Source organism: Lissotriton vulgaris, chromosome 6 (genome assembly GCF_964263255.1).
Source record: "Lissotriton vulgaris chromosome 6, aLisVul1.2, whole genome shotgun sequence".
NCBI lineage: Eukaryota > Metazoa > Chordata > Amphibia > Caudata > Salamandridae > Lissotriton > Lissotriton vulgaris.
In genome coordinates, this window is record NC_141694.1 from 647555135 (window position 1) to 647576665 (window position 21531).

Consider the following 21531-nt stretch of genomic DNA (forward strand, 5'->3'; position numbering starts at 1 on the left):
GATACCGCCGGGCAACATAAAAGGGTCTCTGGTTACTGGTTGTCTTTGAAACCCCTTTTTAACACACCCCCCTTTTTCAGAGGCGCTCAGACCAATGGCTGTGCACGTGATGGTTCGCAGCCCTGATTGAGGAGATTTAATCCTGTATCCCATCTTAAGTTCCTACGACCCCCCACCATATACAATACACTCCACCCCAAACTCTGTGTTCCTGCTGTGTACTTTGCCTAAACTTAACAGGGCTTCACTTTTGTCTAGATACTGCCGATATGATAAACCCAATTATTATTATCAGACACTAATATCAATCATTGCTTAACAATTCTAGGCATTTTCTAGACCCCCTGCGACATCAAGAATTCTTTGGCCTTAACCTCGGAGGAAAAGTATAATGTTTTTCCGTCTTTGATTATCTTCAGCTGGGCAGGGTTTATCAGGTATGCCTGCATACCCTTATCCTGAAACGGTTTAATCATCTGCCGTAATCTCCAGCGTCTCTCCACCGTGATATGGCAAAAGTCAGGGCGAACAAAGAAAGAGTAACCATCAACCGTCTTTTTTTTATCAGGTCTCGCCCTATCAGAAATTGCTTGCCTCAGATTGAAGTTGCCCAGAAAAATTAAAATTGCTCTGGGCTTATCTCCCTCTTTCGCGTTCTTGTGGATTTTGGCAGGGATACGGTGTGCCCTCTGAACCTCCCTAGCGAAATCCCAATCTTTCAAATCGGTAAAGGCATGTTCAAAAAGTTTGACAACAAATGCTTTCATGTCTGTATCCTCTGACCCTTCAGGGATTCCCAGAATGCGTAGATTATTCTGACGCGATCTGTTCTCCAACGCCTCCAATTTCCACTGTATATCAGTTAGCTGCTCTGTCTGCAGATCTACCTTGCTAGACGCCGCCGCTGACTCGGCTTCTGTTGAAACAAATCGCTCTTCCAGGTTAGTAACCCGCTCTCCCAGGTTCACACACACCTTAGTCAGCTTCCTTACCACCCCTTGCATTTTTCTGACTGCCGCCTGAGACTTACGGCTCTCCTGTCGGGCTTCTTCCCTGTGTGCAATTATCTCCTGGTGTATGACCTCCAGGAGGGACATTTGTGCCGATTCCCCTCCAGGGCTATCTGGGATTGGTTTAGTCAACGGTTGTTCTCTTTTCTGACAGTGTATTTTCGCTCCCACTGTGGCTTTCACTGCGGTTATCGAGGGGCTAAATTCTTCCTGTTCCAAATCACTGTCAGTATCTGAACCACTGACTTCTTGATGCAGACTGTCTTCCTCTTCCTCCGACCATTCACCGCCCTCTGATACTGAGAAGAATGCCTCACTTGGGGCTTCCTTTTTGTCACTACTGTCTCCCCCGGTATCATCCTCCAAAATCTCTTCTAATATTCGGGGTATCGCCAATACGTTGACCTCGGAATCCCCTGCTGGACCCCCTGCAGGATCCATCCCCCCTTGCTCGCGCCCCTTTATGCTTCCGGCAGTATTGGGCTGTGCAATGGAAACTGTAGCATTTTGGGATACCTCCCCTGTGATATCGGGGCTCCCAGCATCATTGACATCATCAGTCTTTGCCGTGGACTGCATAGCCTCAAAATTAGGATCTTTAGAGTCTTTATTTTTGCTCAACTTTTGAAATATATCAGATATCGGGGTGGTGCCCTGAGAGTCTAGGTTTACTTTACTGCCCCCTTGCTGCTGTACCATTTTTTTTGCTAGGGAGACTTGCTTCTTCCTCTTATTGCCCTCTAGTTCTGCCATAGAATCCGCGAGCTCTGCTGCAGCCTTCATCCTTGCGGCGGCTTTGGCACTTGCACTAATCTTGGGAGCCATGATTTCCCTCCTCCTTTCCTCAAGCCCAAACTGCTCCTTACCGCATGTAATGCTGTCCCAGTTATTATCCTCCAAGTTCAGGTCCGTAGAGGTCTCCAGGGCGTTCGGTACCCTCCCCTCAGCACTTTGATGCGAGTTCGCTTGCCAGTTCGGTTGGGTCTCTAATTGCCGAGATTCCGCTGACCAGAGCTGTCTGCTCCGCTGCCGGCTCCGTTTCATCAGTAAGCTCTGCACCGTTTGTTTGGTGAGAGCTATCTCTGCTAACTCCGCAGTCTCCGCCAGCAGCCCAACAGCCGACCCGCCTCTCAGCCTCCTCGCCACCTGCAGCAAATCCAATAGCAGCCGCTTAAGCGGCCGTAGGCAAGTCAGTCTCATACGGCAGATTTTCCCTCTAGCGCATTCCGAGTTTTCAATCCCCTTTGCACCTCGCGTCTCCCGCGTCTCGTGTCTCGCGTCTCCCGCTAAATTGGGTATTCAGTTTCTACCCTCTCCGTGGCGCCGTAGTACAGGTTTGCGGAGTCATACTACTCTCATTCCTGCATCTCCTCAATCGAGCTGCTACCCGGCCGTCCTACGCGGCCGCCATCTTGCCTCCCCCGACCCTCTTCAACATCCCAACCAGGCACGGCAGCAGTTGTGAGCTGCCTCTAAGGAAAAGGCCTTCTTTTCTGTGTATTTCTCTCTGTGTTTAAACAATGTTTCCTTGCCATGAACACACATACACCATGTAGGTTTAAATATTAATAGTCAAAACTTTCTCTTTTATAGCCTGGTTGATCTTGAGTTTTGACTTTCCAGTCTTAATTTAATGTATATTACAGTATATAACAAATAGCTTTCAGCACAGCATTGGTGCCCAGTTGAAAATGTTCAACTATGCATACTTCAAAGCAGCATTTAACCCTTCTTTGTGAAAATCTTGCCAAAAATAGCTTTTTATTTTCACAGTTTGAGCTTTCCACTATGGTATCAAGTTATAAAAAAACAAGCATTTCAAAAACGTTCTAAAATACAAAATGTGCATAGTTCTTACCTACTTGTAAGTCTCTGCCAATTGATCCCTGTTTCCGTCTGTGGTTCAGTGGACCTTGATTTGTACTTGATTCGTCATACTGTTCTAAAGATTGATTAGTGTGCTTGTTCTTTTCATTGGACTGTGGATGATATCCAGAGGTTAGAACTTGAGATATTGCTAAGAAACGACAAATGGCTTTCCAACAACCAGAAGTATATGATGTTCTGCAATGTGAATTAATCACAATGGGAAAAGACAAAAAAGTCACTCAAGAAACTATGTCCCAATTCTGTAGCTGCAGGCTGTTCCTTCATGGAGAAAACAATGTGATATTTTTTAGAAGGTATCAACAATTAACCTGATTGCATTGTAACCTGAAGATGGGGCTATGTCATTGATGAACTGAAGTGTACTTCGGTTCAGGAAGTACAGACACAATATGTAATAATCCATATGGTATCTTCTGTGTTGACTTGTTCTGAGCACAAACAGCACAAAATTGAACATACTTTTCAATATCATTCTGCACTGTAGGCCCCAAAACTACTGAGACAAAAGCAGCAAAGTGGCTCGACTCAGCCAGCTACAGGAAAGCCATGGAGCCAAGTCTCTTATTTTTATAGCTCACTGGTTGGTAAGATTATATTTCTCTGCTCAAAGTATATCCCATTGATTAAAGTCAACAGTATCGTAGTTCTTAGTTCCTATAGATGCTTGGTTTATTTGTCAGTAAAGGATGTTTTGATTTTCTTGAAGACTGACTGAACCAATCCAACAGTCTTAGCGTTTGGAATGATATTGCATTGTTCTGGTTCTTTACCCTTTGTCCAATGTCTAAATAAAACACCAGTAGCAACATTCTAAGATTCAGGAATATAGGTCACATCTAAATAATTCTGGGTGAAAAATTAGCCAACCTTGCCTGTCTGCTGTTTCTATTGTGAACACTTCCTAATTCCTATAAATTATGATGATCCGTCCTGATTTCAAATGGCTTCTTGGTTTCATTTAATAGGGGTCTCCATTCAGTACAATCATGCTTTATAACTAACAATTTTCTTTCATTTATTGGATACGTCTTTTCATAAGAGATTACAGTGTGTGATAGGTAAAGCACTGGATGTGTCTTTCCATCCTGTTGTACGGTTTAACAATTATTTGAAAAGGGTTAGACTACACAGCAGATTTATTCTGAGTATGTGGTTGGAAAAGAATGGGAGTGGAAGTAAGTGTCTTCATTAAGATCTTGAAGGGTCTTTTGGCTTTTTGATCCGAGAAGGGGCGTTATAATACAAGCATATTGGGAAAACATTAGAATGAATGGCCTATACACGTTTCAAAACCCTAGGACATGGTCTTTTCAATTGTAGATGGCAATGGCCAATTTAAGAAAGCTTCTACTTTCTAGGGATCCATATATAATCTAGTGGTAATGACTACGAACCCCAAATACTTGACAGAGTCTTTATTATTTTTACACCTTTCTGGTTTCACAGATAGATAATGTGAACGAGGTCTGCTAAGTGCTTCTCATGTACATCCTTTTGATGTTGTATCTTTTACCTTAAAAAAAAACAAGATATCATCTAAACAGATGATGACAAATTGATTCATATTGTAAAAAAAGATGCAATCCATAAATTTTTGGAATATATAACACAAGATCTTGTGTTTTTAGGTACCAAAAAACAAGAGAGCTACTGCTGGAGAATGGGAGTGTACAATGAAAGCAGTAGTGATATCATTTTTAGGTTTCGCCTAGGGCACGGAGCTCCTAGCTCCGCCCCCAGGAGAAATCTTTAGTTTTGCAGTATGGGGGACTTGAATCCGCCCTCTGTTCCATTGGCTAGCTCCATAAATGGAGGCTAGCCATTGGAACAGAGATCTGTCCGTCATTCACGGACCAGATTCGTGGGCGTTCCCGCGATTTTTTCCCTGGGCGTTCCCTCTGTGTAGCGGGAGTTTTTTTTTTTTGTCTCGGCATCCAGCTCATTCCGCGGCCGACCGCCGCCGCCGGAAGTCCAGTTCCAGGTGAGTGTTTTTGATTCCGCCCCCCCCCCCGCTGTCCGTGTGCCCCTTCCCGCCCCCCCCCCCTCCCGCTGTCCATTTGCCGGTTACCGCCCCCCCCCCTCCCACTGTCCGTGTCTTCCCCACCCCCCTCCCGCTGTCCGTGTCTTTCCCGCCCCCCCTCCCGCTGTCCGTGCCTTTCCTTGTTTTCCTTTTCTACAGAGTGTCCGGATGGCCTGCTGTGCTGTTCAACCTTCCCTTCTCACTACCGGCGGTACACCCATTTCCAGCTGGCACGAAGCCGGGCAGGGACCGTGCCCGCCACCGATAAACCAAACAGCAGGGACACGACGCAGAACTACATCCTACCAGTGGCCGCGGGCAGCCTGGACTGTGGCAATACAGACTGGGCCCAGCCCTCTCTAAACACTCAAAAGCCCCAGCCCTCTACCGACTCTGAAGATATCTCCTACTCGCCGCTCTGCAGCGACAAAGAAGGAACAGCAGAGAAAGTCCAGCGGTTACGGAAAAGGCTATTCTACACTCATTCCTCGGATGAGGACTGCAGTGAAGCGGAGGCAGGCTGCTCCACCAGAACCTCGAGACAGCAGGGCATTGCCAATGGGTACCACGCCGCAGAGGAGGCGTGTGCCCTCAAGCACGGCGCGAAGCAGCCTGAAGGTGCTATAAACAGAGGAACCGAAGAAACTACATTCAGCCAAACCTCTTACCGCGTGTCCCCGCACACCTGTCCTCCATCACTGCCCTCCGAGCGCGTGACCATCAAGGAGGAAGCTGATTGGACAGGATTCAGCTCACCTGTGTCTGATGAGGGGGACTGGGACACTCAAGGGCCGGATACCGCCAGTCAGCTTCATTCAGACCTGCCCAGCAGCGCCTCGTTTCTGTCCCCGGGGGAGATGCCTGTCCAGACCCGGGCCAGCAGCAGCGCCTTCCGCGAGCAGAGGAGCTCCTTCGGCTTCAAACAGGAGGAAAGTAGCAGCCCAGTCGGATTTGGGAGAGCGTTTGCAGTTTCTGAGCCTGTTTGCGTAAAAGAAGAGTTTGTGCCTTTAACTCCATCAAGAGAGTCTCCGCGTATTTTCAGCTCCCCCCAAAATAAAGTGCCTTCGGTCTGTGTGCCCGCCGTCAGTGCCGCCGCCGTGCTGTCCAAGACTCTGAAGCAGACGGACATTGGGGTCTTCTTTGGGCTGAAACCCAAAGCCAAGGATGAGAAGGTGCCGGGAAGAAGCCTCTCTCAGAAAGCGCCAGGCAGCCCAGCGGCAGGGACCCCCAACGAGAGCTGACGAGGCCAGAGGAAGTGCAAGGCCGGGGGGTCGGTGGGAGACTCTGACCCTCTGCTAGGACCTCCTCAGACCAATGGAGGCCGTGCAAAGCCACCAGGAGGTGGGCAGCAAGGGGGGTGGCCAAAGAGGTTCCGGGAATCTGATGCCATTGAGGGGGAGAAAGGAAAGAAGCAATGTCCGTTCTACAAGAAGATTCCAGGTAAAATGGCATGGGATTTAATTTGCACATTGTTCTGTACCACAGCTCGAAGTTGAAGGGTGTCGGGTGTGAGTGGCTCGGTAGATATTTTTTTCATTCTTGTTGGTTTGCTTTTCTCGCCATATAAATGAAAGGCTGCAAGTAGCAGGAAACATTCCTGTAAGGGCCAATTGGCAAGCCAGTGACGCCATGGTAACTTAATACCTAGTAGGTCCTGGATAGCTATTGGCATTTAGGCGCCCTTTGTGTCAGTACTGATGTTTTTATTCGCTATACTATTGTGAGTCTGCGTTTTTGGGGTTGTTGTCCACTTTAATCTGCTCCAAAAAGCATTACTTATAAGCTGCTACTGGATAATCACAGCTGTCCTTTAAAGTTTCGGCCTCTGTCATTTGGTTACATTAGCTCTTCAGAGCTGGTTGGAGTCCCATGTCATTTTGGGTATGACATGGGGCTTGGCTTTTTAGCCTGCTTCAGTTTGAATGCGGTTTGTTTTTTCACCTCCTGCTTTGAACGGTAAAAGCAAAGCATGAAGTTTCACAGTGCAACGTGTTAATAGTTTCTAAAAACAGGATTGGCTGAAGGTGGCAAACTCTCAGCGGCCAAGGTTCTGTTAGACCATGCACTGTGTTGTACAAGTTTAATCTAACATTCTAGGATGTCTAATTCTCTCTACCACATAGGGCTGTCCTTGACATTTTTTAGGCCTTGCCTACTGTTATCAAAGACTAGTTGTAGATAATACGGATACCTACATTGGGCTTTGGGCCCAGCCCTTTCACAGTGTGTGAATGAGTTGTTGCATCCATGTAGGACACACATAGCCCTACATTTGAACAATGTAATCTGCTCTGATAATGGCAAGCTTTATATATTAAACAAAATGTTATCTTGAGAACTTGATTTTGCTGTTTTAGAATGTTACCCTGGTACCACAGTCCGGGAAGGGCTGAAACCATCCCCTTTTCTATATTAATCTGTTAGGCACTTTATCAACAGAATGTAGTCCGCTTTATCGAAGTCTACAGACAGATCTAGCAAATTTTGCTCCGCTTTGTCACCATTATGGATTAATCAAATATCTTGCATAGCTTGCCCTGTCTACAGAGTCTACTGACTTTCACCTGTAATCGGCTTGTTTACCCAATCCTTGTATCCTTCTTTCTTCCCTTCCTTCCTTCCTGATATGCATGTAGTGGTGCAGAACGTCTAGCATCTTTGGGCGCTATATATAGCTCAGGAGCCCGATTGTGTGAGATCTTTTTCATGGTTATGTGGATGATATATGCAAAAGTTATTTACCTGGAACTTCTTACTTTCCAGTTTTCGGTCACTCTTTAGAATCGCACCTAATGCAATCTATTTTTGCAAAAGACCTTTCCCTGTCCTTAATTAGGATGTGATAGTGTATTCTTCTTTTATTAAGTAACACATTTGTGCTTCTGAATAACTTGCATAGGCAAGCCATTCGTCACAACAATGGCATTTGGAGATTCACCTGGGCTTAAGTAAATAAACACCAAGTAAACGCAGGCGTTATGGTTTCGTTCACCTGTACCCTTGCACGTAATGCATTGCATGAGTATATCTAATCATGTATGTTGCTATAGTACATTGAAAACCCTATCATCTTAAGATCGTCAGGCAAGCAAAGACAATAGCAGATTTTGAATCTAACCTCTATACAATCTAGAACAATAACAAATACTATTTAAAAGCAATTTAGAGTTTTTTCAAAAACCTTTTAACCTTTGTGGCTTTGGCCATTTCCGTCACAACTAACGCTATGCATGTCTCTATACACACAACGTACTGTTATGTTTATTCTAAAACACAGAGTGACTAGGGAGTGCAGAGTGACTAGGGAGTGCAGAGTGACTAGGGAGTGCAGAGTGACTAGGGAGTGACTAGGGAGTGCAGAGTGACTAGGGAGTGCAGAGTGACTAGGGAGTGATAGGAAGTGCAGAGTGCTAAGAGGTGCGGAGTTACTAGGGAAGCTAGGGAGTGCTAGGAAGTGCAGAGTGCTAAGAGGTGCGGAGTTACTAGGGAAGCTAGGGAGTGCTAGGAAGTGCAGACTGCTAAGAGGTGCGGAGTTACTAGGGAAGCTAGGGAGTGCTAGGAAGTGCAGAGTGCTAAGAGGTGCGGAGTTACTAGGGAAGCTAGGGAGTGCTAGGAAGGGCAGAGTGCTAAGAGGTGCGGAGTTACTAGGGAAGCTAGGGAGGGCCAGGAAGTGCAGAGTGCTAAGAGGTGCGGAGTTACTAGGGAAGCTAGGGAGTGCTAGGAAGTGCAGAGTGCTAAGAGGTGCGGAGTTACTAGGGAAGCTAGGGAGTGCTAGGAAGTGCAGAGTGCTAAGAGGTGCGGAGTTATTAAGGAAGCTAGGGAGTGCTAGGAAGTGCAGAGTGCTAAGAGGTGCCGAGTTACTAGGGAAGCTAGGGAGTGCTAGGAAGTGCACAGTGCTAGAGAGTGTAGAGTAACTAGGGAGTGCTATGGAGTTCTAGAGACTGCAGAGATTAAGCTAATAACAATGTAAGTGACAATGCCATTTATTTATCTGTTTTCTAAACCAAGACATAAATAAAAAATTTGTCAATAACAATGCCAATAGCTCAAACTTTTCCAAAGGCGAAACCATTACATTGAAAATGCTTGTTAAGATATTCAATGACAGTCTACCTTTCTACATCCTACAATTAATATATTCTACCAAATGGTATTACTGCATTGGTGTCAGTCTCTGAAGCAGGATCGTATGGTCTGTGCAGTAGAAGCAAGTTTTCTGGAGGTTTGACAAACACATAAGATAATCCAGAACGTGTTTGAGAACTGAAGATAAGGACGCCATAGTGCTCACATCTATTCATTTTCATCTTTGCAGCAGTTTCCTGAAGTCCCTAAAGGCTACCCTTTTTAACACAATGGGTATAACAATATTGTGCTATTGTCATAGCGATTGATTATGTCTCCAATTTAGGTTGCTAGTGACACTGGAGCCAATGTATACCAAATATAATTGTGTAATTGGGAGTGGCAGTAAATTCAAAATACATGTTCAGGTCATTCACTGAAAGCAACCTGAAACAGACAGTTTGTTCCGACTCAGCTCCAGACAACAAGTGAACCAATCTTTACAGTTTTTTTAGGGTATCTAGCCATTCAGTTGTTATTAGCCCAAGACTGATCTTTACACATCCCTGACGTACCTCAATCTAGTATAGCAGGGAGTTGAGCAACTAAATCACTGCTCCATCGCCACCTTGACTCACGGAACCATGCTCAGTTGGGGAGGGATGGAATGCGGCGTGCCTATGCCCGAACTGCTTTGCCCTGAATATTGTGCTTCACGGCGGGAATGGCGCTGCTCTTGAAACAGCCCTATCTGCCACATATTTGTACATTTCTCCTGTTCCTCCTCAATTTTGTTAAACTGGGAAGTGAGGAGCACTAATGGGCCAGGGATGGGAGCCTGGGCGCAGGAGAAAATGATGCTGATGGGAGGAGGGATGCTTCCCCCTCCCACAAGTCAGCAAAAAAAGAGGACTTTTCCTCTAAAAGATCTGTATGAAGACCATCAGACAGTAGTTACTGTTGGGAGGATAGAAACTCTCCCCACAGATAATTTGATAATGAAAGAGGAATTCCTCCAACTAAAGACAGAAAGAAGTCTACCTGAAGACTCCCACCTTAGAAAGAGGGAAAGGGAATTCCTCCATTCAGAAATTAAAAGAGGACTAACCGAACGCCCCTACTCACAAGAGCGGAGGAGTGAATTCAAAAGAGGCCTAGCTGAGGGGCAGTCATTTGATATCGTTCTCTCCGGGAAGACTCGCCAGCCTACTCTGCCACACTAATTAACAGCTACCGGTTGCATTTTAAATACATAACTCTGTCCAACTGTAGACATACGGGGACTCATTCCCACAGCCCAGTCCTTTGTCTCTCATATTCATCACCACTCACCTGCAGGCAGATCCATTATGCTGTGGCTCTGATCCCACATTTCACACCACTGTCACTGAGAGATACGGTCTAAACTCTTGGAGCATTAATTATCTAAGAAATCTCTCCAAAGCTGCCATGAAAAGTTTCAATCATAAACCTCCTCAAACAATTTCCAGAACAACTAATAGCAGATATCGACTACAACATAAACAAGGGTATTCAAAGACTGATTTTGTTTCTACTCAAAACATCCAGTGAAGTGGAGAAATTGTATTTCTACTCATCTATATAACAAACAGAACCAAAATTCCCTACGGAACCACTCAATATTGCCCCTCACTGAGCTTCACAAAAGATGTTGTCATATCCATCCTCAGAACGGGAAACATTTTAATCCTAGCAATGAACAAACACCTCTCTGTCTTCCGATGACATTTCCTGCAAGTAAATCAGTGGAAACTCTAGTGGCCACAAAAGAGGCTTGAGATATTCTTAATGCAGCATTCTTACTTGGAAATCGCAGTCTGGCCTGTCTGCGGCATAGTTGCAGTAGCAAGACCCTGTGTTATGTCCATGACAATCTACTGACCAAAAGTTCATTGACATTGCAACCGGTCATGGGCTGAACTCGGGGTCTTTCCTTGATAATGCTGATCCCAGATGAGAATTGAGGCTACTTACAATATACCTATGCATTTCCTAATGTGAGCTGCTTTTGGTGATTGGCAGTCCAAGTTGAGCAAGTGCAGCAGAATCCAACACTTGCCTTCTGTGTTCAGGTTTTAACAGCCCAAGGATGGCTGGATCAGCACAATCCAAATGCAGTTTTACGTTCTGTGTTGAGGTGATGATACTAAGTTGCATGCCTAACTTCCCTCTCAATCTTTCACATTAGTTTAGGAACTTCATCCTCAGATTCATTTTTTTTTACTTAAGCTCGTTAGACAAGTTAGCTATTTTTGATTGGAATCCCAGTTCAGGTGACTCACTATCTACCTACATAGATAGTGAGTTGGGTTATCACATGCCTATTCTGTGAATAAGGTTTCCATTGCTGGTGGCTCCAGTACATTGAAGTCTTAAAGACCTCAACAAACATAGACTCAGATTCATTATCCTGTCTTGAATTCTCATCCTCTATCTGATCTTTAATCTTCTCTGTTTGCCTTTAACAGCTTTTGCTTTGCTTTCAGTCCAGCTGGAACAGGTTCCACTGTAGTACTTAAAATATTTGACAGTTTTTCTGTTGTGCCTTTTATCAGCGGTGGCTCCTCCGCTAAGGCAGAGGAGCGTAGCCCCACCGCTGCAGTTGCAAACTCAATACAAAAAATTGCATGATAATAACACTACATTATTATCATTTAATGTTTTGTATTGAGTTTGCAGTTGAAGCGATTGGGCCAGGCTCCCCGTATCACAGGGAGGAGGGGTGGTGGCTGCACCTTAGGTGCGCATATAGGTTTGGTCGGCCCTCTCGGGCCGGCCAAACTTACATGCACACTTTGCATGTTCTCCACCCAGGCTGTATTACAGCCTGGGTGGAGAACATGCCCAGGCTCCCATTCCCCATCTGAGCGCGGAACCGCAGTGCTCAGACAAATCACAACGCTGCATTGCAGCATAGTGATTGGTTGGGGGCCTCGGTGCTTGCTTCCTGGTTCCTGTGTGGAGGAAAGGCAGTGGCTGGTGACTGGCGCGACCATGTACGTTTCTTTTTTCTTTTCTTTTTCTTTTTTTCTTGTGCATATCTGGAAATATGATCTTTGATCACCAGAATGTTACGATTCATCTATAACTATACACGGTCAGTGTACACAAGGTCCATTCATCCTGAACTTTACAAGTAGGTACAGCTGGCCTGGGTACTGTTTTTTTCTATGCAGCAAATACATTTTTTGCTGTATTCTTACATATTTCTTTCCGCATATAGCCAATGGAATTTCATTTTTATTATTAAAGAGTCTTGTCTATTCCTAGATGTCTGTTTTCATCATAAGGTCGTATAAAGCTTTGCCAAATGATATAAATCCTACCTGCTCTCCGAAAGGATGTTTTCCTAGCAAAAACAACTAACGTAGATGTGAGGTTAAAAAGGGAAGGGAAAGAGACACCGGAGCCGCTTTCAGAGTGAGAAGGTTCAGTCCCGGAGTCTTCATATAAGTAGCCCTCATGGTGTTTGTTAGCACACCACGAGAAAAGTAGCACAAATGTAAGACCAGTTAAGTATAATCCATAGACATATTACACAGGAAGCAGGTTTCATGACTTACCAAGCTCCAAATTGGATGAAGCACTGATGAGCTTTCACCCTAACTAAGAACTGGCAGAGAACTAGGACTGGGCGTGACATTCCGCTCTGCTTTTGAGATTTGCAGAGTTTTCCCCACTCTGCATTCTGCGTACCGCGCAGAGTTCCAAAAAACTCCTCTCCATAGAGCAGAGTTTTTTCCTTGCTCCAGACCAACTCCTGGTGAGACTTCTCAATGAAGGCGGTCGCGGATGGCCTCTACCGCTCGGGTTGAGAATACTTCTGTTCATGTTGAGGAAGCTGCTGCTCTAGTAGAACCTCTACCCGAGCCGCAGAAAGAAGCGCCCTGTTGTGCTACGCATGGTGCAGTTCGCACAGATTTTTCAACACTTGACCAACACCTGCGCTACAAATCAGCGTGAACGGCTAGACCCAGTGCACTCCACCGCATGCGGAACTCCACATAGCGCAGCAGAGGTTTTTGGTCACTTCGCGGAGTTCTGCATAGCGAACCTCAGTGAACGCCGCATAGGCCTAGAGAGAATCCCAAGACTCCGAGGAGCAAAGAAATTTTAAACCAGATATAAAACCGAAACAGTGAAAATTCTGCTAATCTGTAGCCTAAGGGCATGTGGGTACCCCAGAGTGGTGGAAATAGTGTAAGAACAGAAAGCTGGAAGACCAACTTAACAGGAAGTCGACCAATACAACAGAGTGAATAGCTGCTAGATAGCTTCCACGCTGCTATGAGTGATTTAAATACTTTCTCTGTCAACCCGAAAATGAACACCTAACCGGGAAGTACGTCTAAACTAATAAGCAGTCTAATCTATCTTCCCAGCCTCCACTGCCCAGTGAAAGAGAGTGAGAAGAAGAGAGAGAGAGAGAGGGCTTGAGAATAAATATGTATGTATGTACATACATAAGGGGAGCATCGAAAGTCTGCTTCCTGTTTACAATATGTAGTTCTTTCCTTTAGTCCTGAAAGGGTGATTATCCAAAGAGGAATCTTGTGCAAAGAATCAATACATTTTTTGACATCTCTTAAGAGTATGCGTGCTTTTTTAAATTGTCTTTTCACTGATTATGCTGGTTGTCTGTTCTCCTTGGCACTGAGCAGTTTAGTTATTCCTGGATCAGACATCTGTTCTTGTTTGATACGTAGTTCTGTCATTTCGAGGTATACAGCTTTGCAGTATACATCTGTTACTGCTTTCGATTTTATTGCCAAACTGTCTAGGGTGCATAGCTGATTATTACATTTATTCTGTTTCTGATCAGTTATTATATTACAGAAGGATATAACTCCTTATTCAGATAGTAAAGCCAAATTCTTTGTAGATGTATATGGATGCATTTTTCCTGTATAAACCATTAGCATCAATCTATCATTCGATTGAGTCTTATGAAGTCAATACTGTGGGTGGATTTTGGGCAAGGATAAAGCAGCTAGCCATTTGCGCCCAGTTGCATCGAGTTTTGCTGTCTTCTGCACATATGGCAGTAGGTTATCAGTTCTGATTGTGAACATAGATCCCCAGCGATCATCTTTGGCCTTCTACGTTTATGTTGGATAGTTCTTTCAAACTGTGATACTCTGTTTGTGGAATAATCTGGTCTTGCATCCTTTTTCTTGTTACAGCACATCCGTAGTCCATCGTGACTTACATCCACATATAGGGTTCTTGGTATACTTGGCCTGTTATAAGTTTTTGGGTCAACTGGTTAAATTATTAAAATCTTGTTGATAGTATACAGTCCATAATAAACCAAAAAGTTACTGCATTTAATAATGAGGTGTGTCAGGTGTTTGTTTCAAATGTCATTTTCTTTCTGGTAGGTGGATAACCTTTTGATAACTTTGTTAGTGATTTGCATATTTCCAAAAGTCACGGTGCATTGATTCTTTGGTATCCACAAAATGTAAGAACATTTTTTGTTCCTTCAGGGTTGTTGATCTTGTCCATGTCATGAGGACTTTTACTTTTCCTAGGGTTAGCAGCTATTCCCTCTGCTGATGGAATATGTCACCGACACTTAGTCTAACACTCACAGTAATCTGTTTTTATGTTCTTCCTAAGTCTTTTGAAATGCAAATCTTTCATAGAAATACATCTGCGCCTCCAAAAGATTGATAGCTCCCATTGACAATCTTTTCCACTAAGCATTGGAATGTCCCTAGGGTATCTGATATGCCTTAGGAGACACATATCAATACATAGAATCCAAGTGGACAAATCAATTCAGTTTTCCCTCTTTCTGGATTCATGAGAGTCTGCTAGTATCCGCTTGTAGATTCTAAAATAGAAAACGCATTGCTTTGTTCTTTTGTTGGATCTTCAATAGTCAGTGGAAACTCTCACATCTCTGTTCTCTGCGTGCAAACAACAAGGACTTCTGGAGGCTTTGTTTCTCAGGCAGTCTAATGTTATCTTCCACACCAGGGACCTGCCTAACTTCCCTCTCACATGTTATGAATATATCAGCTTTTTGCAAAATTTAGGCCTTCTAATATCTCTTTCTCGTGCACGCGCAATGGAACATCTCCAAAGTTCCGTTTTTCAGAATCTGAGGAAACACATTTTCCAAGCTGGCAACTGCAGCAATGGTGGACATGAGAAGAAATCCATTTGTTTTGATTCCACTAACCATCAAAATATGAAGTCAGCCATCTTTATATCTTGAGGGTGAGAAGGTTCTCTTCATCAGTAATCATCCTTGCAAAGGATCTCCTTCCAGTACTTCCCTCACCGGTGACCTTAAATTTAGGTTCCATATTCTCAGTCTCTGTGGCAGCTATTCCGTCAGTGATATTATTATTATCAATTTTCCAATGGGGATTTTTTAGATACTGAACTTTTTTATCTCTAGAGCTTAGTTTTACCTCTAGTGTGCTGAAGATGTTAAAAAAGAAAACAAAGATTGTCTGTCATGTAGCCTGAGCCGCAACTTTCTCGCACTCTTCCGTTATCGGCAGATTTGCTGCAGAGTGAAGAATGGAGTGGTTGTGTGTCAGTATATTTTAGCTGGCCCCTTTCATTCGAAGGCTCCCTGCCATTCCTTTCATTCACCCCTGACAAGTCTCGGGGTTTGATAGAAATGTTTAGGCAAAAACTAAATTGGGCCATTTTGGCATTTTTCACTTGCTTTCTCTTTCGTGCCTGGTTCCTTGACTCATAGAAATAATATAATGAATGCACGATTTGTGCATTAGAAGCTATGGTTTTTGTTAATTTCTAATTACTAATCACTTGCTATGACATAAAGATCACGGGAGGACAAACAGGAATGGAACATGAGCTGTTCCATTGGTAAAATACATTTCTTCATAGGATCTGTACCATTCCTTTAAAGAGTACATAAAATGTTCAGAAGTGTTCCTTCTACAACTCTACAGGAAGGTATAAGACATTCTCTAAAGTTTCTTTGCTTGAATACCAATTGCCACTTCTTCACTATGCTTCTGTGAACCTGTAGCCAGGACTTATCTGAATAGAATCCACCTGATTGCTGTTCCAAGGTTCATCAGTCTGCCAAGGTCGATGACTTTTGCCTTGTACAAATTATTGAGCCAGGTATTGTGAATCATTGCCACAGCTCACACTGCCACAGTGAACATTTTTGTATCATTTTTGAAGTTACCCAGAAGAATCCCCTGTTCTTTCTCCTTGAATCTATGCTTTGGGATTGGCTTTGATTAATCAAAATTGCTACCTTGACCTGGTGCTGCACAAAACAACACTGCAAAGAAAAATTGAAGAAGCATTTATCGAGAATGAGGGCTTTTGCCCCACAATAGATGGCATTCTCTGGCTAGTTTAGATGAAAATTGATCCATTTTGGGGTGACTGTTCTGCTCAGTTCATCGCCAGTTCATCGCCACAGTAGGTGTGTGCACTATTAGACAGAATTCAGATTTTTTCTGAAAACAGGGCACATTGAAGGTACTGATTATAGAAAGTGAGTACCTTGAAGATAAAGAAAAAAGGAGCTCCACATTTTTTTTCCAGGCAGGCAGAAATGTGGTACTAACAGATATATTCCAGGGTGAAACAAATCACTGGTGAAATCAACTCATTGATATTGGTACAAAACATTGAGAGTGTCCTCACTCCAAGGACTATCCTGCTCTGAATATTCCTCCCTCAAAAGCACGTGATTGTTCCTTCTGAAGTCCTCCAGTGAAATAAAGTCCCTGTGGTCCTCCTGTTTTCCCGTACTCACAGGGCGCACAACCTGTGACGGGCGATATGATGATTTCATCTACTATATCTACAGGCACTCCCAAAACCACATTACCGGCGGACTGGGCAGGCTGTTGGGTCCCCAGGATTCGGTTGGAGGGTATTAAGTATGTTTTTTGAGCGCTGCTGGCCATGACAGGATCTCAAGATAACCCTAGATAAGCACTTTTTGCTGTAGTGAGAGAAATGTACTAGCGTGTTTTTCTCTTTGACTTTTTAATTGCAGCTCTCCCTCCCCACTCGACCGCTACTCGCCGAAGAAGCTTTACTCCACTTAGGGGAGGGTATGATATGCTTTCATTGTTGTTTCACAATAGACCACATTTAAGCATTAGACTCCGTATTACCTACACTCACTTCTTTTATTTGTGCCCTTCCGTCGCAGCTTTTAGTATCGCGCTTGCCGCTTCACGGCATACGTTCCATTTTTACTAAGCACTAGACCCCCCCCTTTGACGTGTGCCGTTCCTCCAGAGCTTTTAGTAACGTCCATGCTGCTTCACAGTCATTGTTTTGGTTTCTACTAAAACATCTGATCAGCGTAGCAATGTATCGCCAACAATATATTTATCGTTCTACTCCATACCCTTCCTTATATATTCAATGTGAGTAGTCTTACCCTTTGACTTTGGCGGTTTTTCAAGCCCCAGCCTACCATAAGATCCACTATCAGCACGTACTCCAGTCTAAGACTGAGCCCAATTTCACAGTGATTTACAGCTATTATCTCCATTCCCATTGCCGCGTTACGCTGCCCCTAGTAACGTTAGTCACGTCATTGCATGGTGCTGTTTCCCATAAACTTGATGAGTACTTTCAGCAGACCATTGTGCCTTTTACCGACACCTTTACCCTTGTACTGTTTTTCCTTCCCCTTTTTATGTCTCCTTCAGGTTTGAACCAGAGTACACGAATAAGACGTGTGTTGAACATATTTTGTTTACACATCCTCAACGTAGGTATGGTAGGAATATAGGGCGTCTTTCCCTGATTCCTCCCTCTCTCTAGCACTATTTACGGACCTGATGAAGCGCTCTGGGATCCATTAGGGACCAACTCACAGCACGAAACATGTCAACCACCCCTCACTTTTAACACCACAATTACACTTTCACACGGGTTGAGAGAAGTGGGAATCTATCTGTTTTCTCCCCTCTCTATTAGCATAAAGTGCATCTCCATCCCCGTCCAGATTTTAGCTTAACCCTGAGGACCCTCTGATAAATATATTGGGGTACCAACAGGTTATTTTATCTTCACCTACACTCACCACTTGGCCCACACACAAACATGCCCAACTGCGGCAACTCCTAAAAGATCTCCATCAGAGTGCCCTCCTGAAGGGCCCGTGAGGGACTGCAGCGCCACCCCCACGAGGAGCAGTGCCCAATGATGATGCTTTACACCCGAAAGGGTGTGTGAGGGCACAACACACACAGGAGTACCACTCCCCACTCTTACACACTCATTGCTTGTCTTTGGAGACCCCTTTCCTGACTTGCAACCATAACAGACTGCTGTCCTTTCACTTTCTATTAGGAACTGGTACCATCTTTAGTATTCTACATTACCTTCAGGAGCGTCGGTACGGGACCTATTTCCAATCAGCTCCTTGTCCCTCTTTCTTTAGAATTGTGGTCACAGAAATTTGCTACTAACAGATCACTGGTGAAATCAACTCATTGTTATTGGTACAGAACATTTAGAGTGTCCTCACTCCAAGGCGTATCCTGCTCTGAATATTCCTCCGTCAAAAGCACGTGATTGTTCCTTCTGGAGTCCTCCAGTGGAATAGAGTCCCCTTTGGTTAACACTTGTAGGCTTTCATGCCGAGTTGGCATTTTCAAACTCCTGAGAAAACCACTGTATGCACAGTTGTCGAAAATCCAAGTTGGGTGGTATTTACCATGCCTAGTAATTGCAAGGTGCTGTAAATTCTTTAACCTTTGTAGAATTTCAACAACACAAACCTGCTGGAATTTAATGGGTGAAAGCAATATGGTATTTAACGTTCCATGCGGCTTTTGTTATGTTAAATACCAAAATCTGCATGTTATTTCCCAAAAGCTCGAAATAGATGTTATGTGAAGCACTTGCTTAATTCAGGACCCCTTGGCGTTGGAATTTACCAGGTGTGATAGCACCTACACACTGGGCCATGTGTTTGATGCAATCAACCCCAATAGCTGGATCAGGTCACCATTTTGCATTCCCCAACAGAGATGGCATCCTCTAAAGTCCTGTTTTATTTATTTCAATGGCCATGAAACCCACTTAAAATGTGTCTACTTGCTGTTGACTTCTTTTGTTCTTATTTCCTATCACTTATGTCGAGAGTTCTGGTACATCCCCATTTACAACTTTACAGCACTGGCACAGGTAATAACATAAAATCTCCAGAAAGACCATGCTCGCTTCTTGGTAGCTTCTTGGAAGCAAAACAGAGCAATGCTGGCTGCTTCTCATCTCGATGTCTATTCCAAGCATGTTTTATATTGCTGTAATCATAGCCCCGGGAAGTAGGGAAAGCTGAGCGAAACCATGAATATTTCACCAGGCTTGGAGGGAACGTGAGAATCCTCTTTGTTTCTCCGTTAAGAGGGCGATTACTAATATCTCGAATCTGCAGGCAAGCTGCTGTTCGATAAACAAAGACGGTGAGAAGGTTCTCTGCACCAATAATTTTTTTTTACTAGGGATTTTTTGTTTGCTCATCATGATACCCATGTTAGGGCAGATGTGATCAAATATGGTTGTTGGGAGTGCAGATCTGAATTCTGTTTCCTTAAAAAAGGCCCCACGTCGGGGCGGGGTGAAAACATCTGCTCGTGATCTAGACGGCAGAATAGCCAAGCTGTCCCTCGTCCAGTGGCGCTACTTCCTGTAGTGCCTTAATTCATATTGGTAATTGCATTTTTCCTTCCCCCTACAATATCACAACTAAAAAAAATACCAGATTACATAGAAAACAAAGATTGGCAAAGCCAGTCGATCTGGGGTCAGTGTGCTGGCGCATGCACGAATGCTATTTCCAAGTATTACACGCTTAAATGCCGTTTAGGATGTTGAAGCCAGACCTATTTACTTTGCTGGGGGATAATAGCAAACAATTGTTTTTCTCTGAATTGAATGTGACAAACACTTTAATGATTTAGTGTACTTTTCAAATGTAAAAATAGTGCTTCATGCTTTTCAGTGGAAGCCGGAATGATACACTAAACGGCCATTAGGATTAGGTGAGCCGGATAGTTCTGTGGATGGAGTCAAAGCCCGCTCTCTATACATTTGAAAGAATTGGTAACAATAGTTTTTACATAAAGCTGCTTTCTGAAACCAAGTTTAAAATACGACCGGGGTGAATTAGTCATAATTCACATGAGGGACAATTCGTAATATCTGGGCGAGAGTAGATTCCCTGCTCGTTAATTCTTGGCTGCTCTGTGGTTGAGCTTCTGTGGAGGGTGCCAAGTAGTAACACAGTTGATGCCTTTATTAGAGCCTGGCTCGTTGGTAGGTGTAACATGTTCCTACAGAGAGCACTTGATCTGATTGTTTTCAAAGACGGCACCTGCGTGTTTGGCAGTAGAAATTACCTCTGACATGCACATTTTAAATTACTCGTGGATTTACGTACTGCAATGTGAAATAATTCAGGCGAGTTCGCGCTCTGCTATGTTGTTCGTCTTGCGATGAATTAAATATAAGCTGCTACACTGCGGAGTTATCCACACTGGAGCACAAATCAATATTTAGGCAGCCTCTGGCTTCCGAGAGTCTGATGGCTGAACCGCTTGCCAGGGACATGTTTCACGCAGTTGCAATCAAATGGATTGCTCTTATGCTTGCAAGCCAGGAGCCCCGCCTTCACCCAGGCTTTAGGCTGGAGCCACTTCAAATGCATCCATTCAGAGGCCATTTTTTATGATTAGGGTAAATAAAAATCGCATTACTAGCAATTTTAATAAAAGCTAGCAAGGACCTAGGACATTAATAATTTTTTGAGTAATGTTTGCGTGGTACGATGAGGCTGCTGTCCCTGATGCCTTGGTACCCAAGGTAAATTGTGGTGCATTTGTTTCCATCATCCTGTGCTGTTGTGAAGAATGAGGATGTGGGTCAGGCAAGGAAGTACATTTCAGAGACATGAGCCCCAGCAGGGATAAGCAAAGCCATGCAAATACAGTGCGAATAGCAATTGTGCACAATGGTCACATTATGCGGCAGTTCTCAGCCTGCCTTTTGGGGCCAAATAGGGACATTTATTAATAGAGTGTACAGGAATTTTGCTGACTATTTTTAGAAATTCTTCCAATTTTATGTGAAGAGGCCTTAAGAGATGGAGTTGTTTGAAGGACTGCAACAAAGAGAGTTGATGAAAGTAGAGGGATTGAATTACAGGTGTTGGGTGATGTGGTACAGACGTGTGGCCTAAAGATGGCTACAGTAAAGCAGTTGTTTAAAAAAAACACAGTCTTGGTCATGCTTTCTGAAATGTCTGATGGTCTCTTCTTTATATTTTGAAAATAGTATATACTAAGTCTGTATCTTAATCCCAATTTTTATCCTTTCACTCAATTTCACACTCACTTTTTAGTTAGGCGATGTCCGTATTTTATTTACTAGAACGTACCTTCACCCAGTCGTCAGGTAGCACTTCGTGTATCTGGTGGTTGAGATTGGCAGTGTTTTAGTTTTCTGCTTTTTTTGGCACAGGGGTTTTCAAGTTTGAGTCCCGATTTA

The 21531-nt window shown here is 43.9% G+C and overlaps 1 protein-coding gene and 1 pseudogene across 1 annotated transcript in view; both read left to right on the forward strand.

The window, feature by feature from the left end:
• Positions 1 to 21531, forward strand: part of BACH2 (BACH transcriptional regulator 2) — a 614689-nt gene that overhangs the window by 487771 nt on the left and 105387 nt on the right. The window lies entirely within an intron of this gene.
• Positions 4048 to 11518, forward strand: LOC147707809 (DNA cross-link repair 1A protein-like; annotated as a pseudogene).